Here is an 11,159-nt window from a genome sequence, read left to right as displayed (position 1 = left end):
GGCTAAGAATATCGATAAGGAGCCTATTGTGATTAGACTTCTATTCCCAAGTCGCCAAGCTAAGCCTAAGCTTGATGAGCAACTTGGAAATTTCATGGAAATTGTGAAGAACTTAGAAGTCTCAATCCCATTCACGGAATTAATCAATCATGTTCCGGCTTATGCAAAGTACATGAAGGATATTCTTACCAAGAAGAAATCCATCCGAAAGTTGGAGACTATTGCCTTTACCAAAGTGAGTAGTGCTATTTTTCAAGGGAGTTCCCCTCCAAAGCTCAAAGATCCGGGAAGTTTTTCTATCCCATGTACCATTGGCGACACTACAATCAACAAGGCGTTGTGTGATCTTGGAGCAAGTGTAAGTGTCATGCCATACTCGGTATGTAAGAGGCTTGGAATGGGAGAGCTCAAATGCACCAACATTAATCTTCAAATGGCGGATTGATCGACAAAGATACCTCTAGGGGTATGTGAGGATGTGCCCGTGGGAATTGGCAAATTCTTCATCCCGTTAGACTTTATCATTGTAGACATGGAGGAGGATTCCAACATTCCTATCATCTTAGGAAGACCTTTCTTGCATACCGCCGGAGTGGTAATCGATGTGAAATATGGAGAGCTCACACTTGAAGTAGGGGATGAGACAATTACTTTCAATCTTGACAAAACCATGAGAGCCCCCCCGATTACATGAGTCATGCTTCATGGTCGATCACTATAGCCGAGAAAGTGATAGGAAGAAGTTAGAATCTCTATGCAAAGATCAATCCAAGGGTAACGAAACATCACCCATATGGAAGAACAAAGTAGATGATATTCAAGTAGCTCTATTCGGAGAGCATGGGATTTTCAACAACAACAAAGAGAGCTTGAATAGCTCACCCATCATGACAAGTAATGAAGAAGGCCTCATTGGCCATGATAACAAGGAAGGAGAGTTGCTCTTGTCAACTCATGAACCACCCTACATAGGGGAGAAAGCAAATGAAGTTTGTGGTCTATAGGACGATGAATTTGAAGGATTGGTCAATCCTTATATTGGAAATGCTATGACCTTAGACCAAGGCTTTGTGGATCCTTGTCATCACTTTGACTCGGACTACAACAATGAAGAAACCAATGCACAATGGTCTATGCAAGATCTTTACTATGAGAATGAGCAAGCCTTCGACTACTTCTACAAGGTGTTGAGCAACATCAACAACACCTTGGCTTTGCCCCCTTGATACCTCTCACAAGAAGGAGAGTTTGTTGGAGTCCTCCCTAAACCACCATTTATAAATATTCTAACCCCTCTAACATGCATTTCATTTCCTTTATTGCATTTTTGTCATTTTTGCATTGCATTTTCATGCTTTGTTATAAGATTTTTGACATGAGCAAGTGAGGGAGGGATTTTAATATGTAGTGTTTGATCAAGTGTGGGGATGGCAAATGCCTAGGCTAACCAAGCCTTTGTAGTGTAACCCATAACAATTGACAAGGGAAGGAAGAAGGAATGACACGGGAAAAGAATCCCCACGAGCAGACCTGAACTCGTGGGAGCTGAGAGCAAGACAAGCGTCTCCAGAGTCAATCCGCGCGTCCTGGCTTTGGGACGTGGAGCTTGGAAGCTTCAAGTCTTGGTAGAAGTCCTGTATGAAGATCTGTCCGAGCTGACCTCAGGACGCTCGTCCTCCAACTTCAGGACGCCCGTCCTACTATCGAGCCGCGGTCCTGGGAAGCTTCAAGTTCATAAGATTTAGCTGAAAAAAATCCGCACGTCCCAGAGGTGAGACGAGCGTCTCAGCAAGAATCCGCTCGAGCCGACATAAGGACGCCCGTCCCAGACTTGTTTTGCACTTTCAGAAATTCCTGCAAGGAAATCCGCGCGTCCTGACCACAAGCCACCCATCCTAGACCTAATACATAACCAAAACACGGGATTCTTCCTTCTTCCTAATTCATTTACCCTTTTCAAAACGCAAACACAACCATTTTCCCTCACTTCAACCTTCAATCCCCTCATCCAAAAGCATCAATTTCTCACCAAAATTCATCACAAACCAAAACAAAACTTGCTCAAAACACAATTAAATTACTCCTTCATCAACAAATAACCATTTAATCATCAATTTACTCACAAATTGAATCAATTTTCTAGGGTTTGGGGCCAAAATTCAAAAATCCCCAATTGATTGTGGAATTGGTTGAAGTTTGAAGAATCAAGGAGCATTCAAGGAACATCTTGGTTTGTTGATATCAAATTGATAAGGAGCATACAATGGCAAGGACTAAAGGCGGAACTAAGGTACCCAAAACCCCAAATTTGTCAAAAAGGCAACAAGCTCTTCTAGCATCAAAAGCTTTGGTAGTAGCTCAACCAAGGGAGCAAGTCCAAGAAGTCGTCAATCCCATTGAGGAAGCTACCCCTTCTATTCCTGTTGTGGAACAATTGCCAAACTATCCGGAGATAACTTTCTTATCCGACAAACATAGTATTGCATTTCTATCCATTGCCAAAAAGAAAGTTTTAGCTACCAAGTTTATTTGTCAAGATACTTTGCAAAAATTGGGTATACTTGAGCAATCTAGAGCATTTTTCGAGTCCACGGGGTTGAAAACCTTCTTTGATATGAATGAATTGACTTACCCCTCATTTACCATGGAGTTCATAAGCTCCTTGAGAAAGTACAAGGTAGAGACTCGAAAATATGTTGAGTTCCGACTTGAAAACGAGAGTAGAAGAATGCTTAAGGGTGAATTTGGTAAAGTAATTGGACTTGTGAAATATGATCATTTTGAAAAGAAGCCTTTGAAGTATGATGCCGCACCCCTATGGAAGGCTATAACCGGTCGTAAATTCGATTCCTTCCGGGAGAGCCATGCTTTGTATGTTTACCATCCGGGCATAAGAACTTGGCACAAGTTTGTGGCTAATACTTTAATTGCAAGGAAAGGATCCAACCACTTCACCGAACTCGATTTTGTCTACCTCGAGTCCTTCTTAAATGTTAATGGAAACTCCACCCGAAAGTACAACATCCTTCAATTATTGATTGAGCGGTGGCTAGAGATTGATAATGGGAAAGAGGGAGCGGCCTTTATTGTAAATGGGGGCTTGGTGACAAGGTTAGCTAAACATTTTAACCCGGAGTTAAACAAGGATAAGACCTACAAACCGGTTAAGGGAAGCAACCTTCTTGACTTGAGTACTTTGATCAACAAGTTCCATTGGGTAAAAAATGACAATCTTGATCATAAATTTGAATGGCTCATCAAGGAAGCCAAGTCCATTATATTGGCAACCAAGATTTACCGTATCTCCGCCCATCGAACAAACTACCTCATTCCCGTCTCCAAAGAAGCCGAATTGATAATCAAGCAACAAAGGGATCCAATTGCAAAGCCCTCCTCCTCCACCATTGTGACTCCACCCTATCCTTTTGCCTACCAAGAATTTAAACCAAATGGCTCGAATTTTGTGGTAGGCACCGATTACTTGACCCAATTGATGCAACAAATGCATAGAGAAGCTTATGATGACCGGGTGAATGCTTATCATGCCCAATATCCACCACTACTACATCTTGATAAGCAAGGACTTCTTGATTCTTCATGTCCTTTTGAAGAGTCTATCACAGTCGAAATACTCGAGAGGGAGGGGGGGGGGGGGGGGGGTCAATTGAGTATTTAAAAACGTATGCCCACTTTTTATTTTATATCAAAGCAATTAATTACTTAAAGTTTATTGATTAAACTTTAACTAATTAACTAGGTGATTATCAACGTAATGAAATGAACGAAAAGGAAAACTGCAAAGACACACGATTTTGAAGTGGTTCAGCTTCACACGTCGAAGCCTACGTCCACTATTCTCGATTAATAATTTTAGTACCTTTCTCCGGATTACAAAATTATCAACCCACTCGTATAGCTAACTCTAGCTATAACTCAATTTGAATATCACTAGATATTCGGTTTTGACTATCTTAAGTTACTAACAAAGTACTTGATTGTTCTTCTAGGTGTTCACACAATTGAACGAGTAAGAAACAATATGAAGCACTATTATGTAATAACGTAACTTAAAAGTAATTGCAATAAAGAACAACACGACTTTTCAAAACAATTTTCGATTGCAAAATAATGATAAACTTAATTTGTTTGCAAGGATATTTTAAAGCTCAAAGTTGAAAAGTCATTTGAAAGAATGAGTAAGTGCTTGTATTTATAGTAGAGAGGAGATCTAGGTTTAGGAAGAAAACCCTAGATGCCGTGTGTGTGTCGTAAGAGGCAAGAAGGAGATTAGGTCAAATCTTCCTTAATCTTGGAAAGTAAGAAAGAATAAAAATAGTATAAGGAGATAAGAAATCTCTAACAAATATTATTTTGATCTACTTTAATTCTTATCCAAGTAAGAAAAAGATCTTAATCAATTTATTTATTCTAATAATATCTTAGTAAAAGATATGAATAAATATAAGGAGATAAAATATCTTTAGCAAATATTTTATCTAAGATCTTTACCTAAACCCTATATAGTCGTCGATCTCGTGTGGATTAAGGAATAAATAAGATCTATCTTTTTCCTATTTTAATCCAACAATATTTTAGGTAAAATACATAAAATAAATATAAGGAGATAGAATATCTCTAACAAATATTTATTTAAGATCTTTACCATAAAGCCCTAGATACTATATAGATCACGTGTGAAGTATATAGTAAGTAGGAGATCTAATCTTATTATATCACCTAATAATATCTTTATACAATGGAAAAGAATAAATCATATAATATATGAAGATAAAATATCTTAACCAAATATTATTACGAAGATTTATTCCAAACCCTAACCTGCATAAAGAGTATCCGAATAAGGAGGAAAAACGGCTCATAGGCCGACCACCTAACTCGAAACCCTAGGTAGGATATTAGGTTAGATAATTAGGGTTTAGATAAGAGTAGAAGGAAAACCCTAGATAGCATGACAACTCATAAGTTGTTTTACTAATCAATAGGATAATCTCCAACTCATTTGACCTAATCATGTCCCAAATCTCACTCTACTATAAACATACTTTTCTTTAAAGATTTTATGATTTAAGCTCTGAAAAATATATATTAAAACATAAAAATCGTGTTCTTCTTATTGCTACTCAAAGTTATAGTAGAATCACCTATAACTTTGAGTTCAACTAGTAAAGTTATAACTAAAACAGCTATAACATTACTTGTCAAAATTATTTCTAAAATTACCGTTATCGAACGATGACCTATACTAGCTAATCTTCCTGGAGATCTTGAGTATGAGGTTCATCTCTTCCATCTTGATCATAATCTCTTCATATTGAACTTGTTGTAGACTTGATCGAGCCTTTTGCATGAGTGATCATCAAACTTGAAACTTGTTACAGTTACTATGACGCTTTAATCTTCAATGTTATAGCTCAAGCCGCTATAACATTACTTGAACGATGCTTCACAAATCTTCAATGTTATAACCAAGGATGCTATAAAATTACTTGCTAATCTTGTAAACCTAAGTCAATCTAATAAAGACTAAACAAACGATTACGAGCAAGAGTAAATATAATACGAAGCACACACTTGTCATTATCAAAACTTAATTATATATCTATATGGTCCAGTAAATTCCCCCTTATTGATGATGACAAGTCTCTTATGATTTGTGACTAAGTGGGAGTTCCCCCTCAACATAATACCATAAAAGTCATAGTCAGTTGAACGCAAGAACAAACCACTTATATACAAAGTATAGCATCTAAGGACCTTAAGAGATTAAAGGTTTTGACAAGGAGCAAGGTTAGGCAAATACTTAAGTCACGGTCATTTCTTCCCCCTCTTGACATCATCGAAAAGAAAAGAAAAGACATAAAACGAGTAGAATGATATCAACCAAGGCAAGAAATGTATATTAATCAAAGCATATATTATAGCATAAGAACGACTTCAACATAAGCAAGCGCTAAATATAGAGTGTGTCATACAAACCAAGACGAGTATAGATTTTGTAAGAGAGAATGAAAATAGTCACTCACCTAACTACGACCTACAAAAGCATGCATGCAATATAACATGATAGATATCTTTAGCGACCGTACATATACACTCCAACCAATCGAGGTCCAAAACATATGCCGAGGACTTTCCTAGTTAAGTGAGATGAGGTAGTTGGGTAAGAAGGGGCAAAATAATTTGGATATGTGGAGGTAAAAGCCAAGCTAGCACCGATCACAACCAAAAGTAACCATATTCCACTTTCCAACCCAACATCAAATGCACCATGCCAAGTACGGCACACACTCACTCACATCAACAAGTACTTATCCTCAAGTAATATGGAAATGAATAAGAATATGAGTAATAAGAGATTTCTGCTTTTCCATCTTTTATAATAACATTTTCCTCCTTTTTTTTTCATTTTTGTTTTGTTTCAGTTCATCTTTTTCTTCTTCCTTCCAATATCCATCACAAAAGCAACAAAATTGACCACAACAAGACTTCCAAATTTACCAACAAGACTAGCTTGACAAGGGTAGGCTATATGGAATGTAGTTGAATAAATAGGTCAAAACAAGGCAAATTTGGCTAATGTGAGGTTAGTAGGTAAAACGTAAAGGAAGGATCGCCTCTCCACATGTGTGACCACCACAAACCCGAGTGTATATAGGTAATAAGAGACAAATTTCATGCTTATGCAATTTGATGTTACATGCCATGTAAGGAGTACTACTCATATCCTAAATGAAACCAATCATGAATGTCATTGGTTTATGAAGCTCTAAACCTTAGAATGTATAAGTGATGAAAGATATGGTTTGTATACAACACAAAATATAATAGACTACCAAACGGAATATTCTCATAAAATAATAAAATACTATATAAAAATGTACTTGCAATGGAAAATATGAACATAGACATATAATCTCGTCAAATCTAGTCCGTCATATGGGAATAAAATATTTATGACAAGTTTAGTTGCCACCAATTAAACCAATTTCCAACTGTAAAATCTCAAAACGTTCTCTAGCCAATGCTTTGGTAAAAATGTCAGCCTATTGTTTCTCTGTACTACAAAATTCCAGTCTTATGTTGCCCTTATCTACATGATCACGTATAAAATGGTGTCTAATGTCTATATGCTTAGTTCGTGAGTGCTGCGCAGGGTTCTTAGATATAATTATAGCACTCGTGTTATCACATAAGATAGGTATACACCCAACATTAACACCGTAATCACATAACTGTTGCTTAAGCCATAAAATTTGAGAACATACCAACCCAGCGGAAATGTATTCGGCTTCAGCTGTAGATAATGCAATGAAATGTTTCTTCTTTGACCCCCATGTAATAATACACGGTCCAACAAACATAGCTACGCCGGAAGTACTTTTTCTGTCAAGTGAACAACCTGCATAATCTGCATCTGAATACCCTATGATATCGAAATTACATTCGATAGGATACCATAGATATAATTTAGATGTACTAATTAAATACTTCAAGATTCTCTTAACTGCAATCATATGCAATTCTTTAGGGCACGATTGAAATCGAGCACAAACGCATACACTAAACATAATATCCGGACGACTTATAGTTTAATAAAGAAGTGAGCCAATCATACCTCGATACGTCTTCTCATCGACAGACTTGCCGTTTTCATCCAAAGTCAACTTCTTATCTGTACCCATAGGAGTTGGCTTAGAATTATAATTTTCCATACCGAATTTCTTGATTAGCTCCTTGATGTATTTTTGTTGGTGTATCATAATTCCTTCAGCAGTTTATTGAATTTGGAGTCCAAGGAAGAACTTGAGTTCTCCCATCATGCTCATCTCGAATTCTAAGGTCATTAATTCTGAAAAATACTTACATAAACGATCATTAGTTAAACAAAAAATAATATCGTCAGCGTAAATTTGTACAACCAGTAAATCGGAATCCTCAGTTTTCAGAAATAGGGTTTTGTCGACAGATCCCCTTTTAAAACCACTTTCAAGAAGATATTTTGACAATCTGTCGTACCAAGACCTCAAAGCTTGTTTCAAACCATACAGGGCTTTATCCAGTTTATAAACATGGTTTTGAAACTTGCTATCGAGAAATCCTGGCGGTTGTTCAACAAAAACCTTCTCATTCAAATAACCGTTAAGAAATGCTGTCCTAACGTCCATTTGATAAAGTTTAATTCCTTTATGAGCAGCAAACGCTATTAATAATCTAATAGCCTCAAGTCTGGCTACATGAGCGAAGGTCTCATCATAGTCAATTCCTTCTTGTTGATTATACCCTTGTACAACCAATCTGGCTTTATTTCATACAATAACTCATGTATCATCCAGCTTGTTTCTAAAAACCCATCTTGTACCAATAACCGTTTGGTCTTTAGGTCTTGGAACCAAATGCCAAACTTTGTTCCGTTCGAACTGTTGAAGCTCTTCTTGCATAGCAATGATCCAATCTGGTTCTGCAAGTGCTTCTTTGATAATTGTTGGCTCAATGGTTGAGAGAAAGGAGTAGAACGAGCAAAAGTTGTTAAGTCTTCTATGAGTTCGAACACCTTTATTCAGACTTCCAAGGATGGTTTTCATTGGATGAGAGTCCTTATATCTCCATTCTTAGAAACAGGAGGCACATCTTCATCTGAACTAGTCTCACCTTCTTCGAATGATTGGGGTTCAAGCCTTGTTCCCCCTGAATCCAATCTTGGGGTTATAACAGAATCAGGTATAACACTGGATCTAGTTTGCTGGCTCGGAGTTGATGTTATAGCATCATCAGCTTTAACTTTATTCTCTAGTTGCTTTGATTGAGAAGTGGTTTTAGTATCATCAACTAAACTCTCAGTTCTTTTTACTTTATCATTCGAAGGGCTTCCTTGTTCATCATTTGTGCCCTCAATTTCTTTATCTTCCTCATCCAATTCTGGAAGATCATCTCTGGATAGTCAGAAATCGGGTTCATACAAATCTTCTTCCTCATCCTGTTCAGCTTTATCAAACATATTATTCTCATCAAAAACAACATGAATAGTTTCTTCGATGCATAAGGTTCTCTTATTAAAAACTTTATATGCTTTACTATGATTAGAATAACCATCAAATACAGCTTTGTCACTTCAAGGATCGAATTTGCTTAATCTATTTTTGCCATTATTATGGACAAAACATTTACTCCCGAAGCAACGTAGATGTGATATGTTGGGTTTACCTCCCCTAAGAAGCTCATAAGGAGTATTCTTGAGAATAGGTCTAATCAAAGCTCGATTATGGACATAACATGCAGTGCTAACAGTTTCAGCCAAAAATTTCGAGGTAGTCCACTACACAATAGCATAGTGCATGCCATATCCTCCAACGTCCTATTCATACGTTCAACAACACCGTTTTGTTGTGGGGTTCGTGGTGCTGAGAAGTTATGCCCAACACCATTCTCCCTACAGTATTCTATAAAAGCATGGTTATCAAATTCGGTGCCATGATCCGTACGAATGGAAACTAACTTTGATTTGTACTTTTTTTGGGCAAGCTTCATTAGAACTGCAAACTCTTCGAAAGTTTCATCCGTTGAATTGAGAAAGATTGGCCAAAAATATCTAGAGTAACCATCGACTAGAACAAAAACATACCTGGATCCGCCTCTAGTTCTTACCTTCATTGGGCCACATAGATCCATATGCACAAGTTCTAGTGGTTCATTGGTACTTACCATTCTCTTGGGTTTTAACGATGATCTCACATGTTTGCATCGAGCACACGAGTGACATAATGTTTCTTGATCGAATTTGATTGAGGGAAGTCCTTCAACCAAATCCCATCTCTTTTGTTTATTCAACGTTGTTGAATTTATGTGAGCAAATCTTTTGTGCCAAAGACACGAATCATCTGTTGTTACTTTCATGCATGTGAATGAATTAGTAGAAATATTATTTAAGTCAATCATATAGACATTCCTTCTAGGATGTCCCTCAAGCACAACACTACTTGTTCCTTCAATTATTATTCGACAAGTATCTGAATAAAAGACAACTTTATTTCCTTTGTCACATAAGTGAGAGATACTCAGTAAATTGGGTTTGAGACCACTAACAAGATAAACACACTAATAGCATGAGAAGAAGATATTCCAACTTTACCAACGCCGATAATCTTACCCTTCTTGTTATCGCCAAATTTGACCTTACCTCCATCGAAGGGGTCAAGTGAAAGAAATAAATTTACATCTCCAGTCATGTGCCTTGAACATCCATTATCAAGGTACCATAACTTATTTTATTTCACTACAACCTGCAAAATAATTAGAGACAGTTTTTAGGTACCCAAGCTAAGTTGGGTCCTTTGACGTTAGTCACTCTAAAAACCAAATCCTTTCTGACCCAAACCCTTTAATAACCTTACATTTTGGAGGCGAATGGGTTTGTCTGGGAACCGCCTTGGTTTGAGTTCTGGGTTACTCATGTCGTGGTCTTTCAGGTTGTTTTGGGGGAGCTTTGGTTTTGAAGGGCTCTTTAGGTTTAGGTGTTTGTTTTGATTTGGTAGCCTTCTTAAAGTCAAAACTTATATCATAGAACCAACGATGATTACTGTTGCGTTCTTCATTTGTACTTGGTTCAGATGGGGTAAATTCATTTTCCTCGAAAACAGTGTTATATGCTTTAACAAAGTTGATTCCTTTTCTTAAATCCTGAGCATATTTGACACAATTTTCTTGGATATGTCCAGTATGACCACAGTAATTACAAATTAAGTATTCTGGTAGATTTGTATATTTTCTCCTTCTGAAATCTCGTTCGGAAGGAGTTGATTTGCATTTAGAATGATCTCTATGACCATAGCACTCGTGCCCTGATCCCATTTTCATGTTATTATCTGATTGCTCAGTTAGAAAATTTAGAACACGTGTGCTACCTTCCCATTTTTCGTGAACCTTTCTAGCATGCAAGAGTAATTCTTTTAAGGACTGTATCTCTTTGTTGCATTTAGAATGGTCTGACTCTACGACCTTGGGAGGATGAGTCTCTTAATAATTGTCACGAAAGTTTTGGAATCTGTCATTTAGAACTCTTACCGTCTAGGTATGCGTTCTTTTAGTATTTAATAGAACGGTTTTAGATTCGTTTAATTGCAGAATTAGAGATTCAATCTCTT

The sequence above is a fragment of the Silene latifolia genome, chromosome 2 (genome assembly GCF_048544455.1).
Source record: "Silene latifolia isolate original U9 population chromosome 2, ASM4854445v1, whole genome shotgun sequence".
NCBI lineage: Eukaryota > Viridiplantae > Streptophyta > Magnoliopsida > Caryophyllales > Caryophyllaceae > Silene > Silene latifolia.
The sequence above is the reverse complement of the archived record's forward strand: the minus strand, read 5'-3'. Positions refer to the sequence as shown.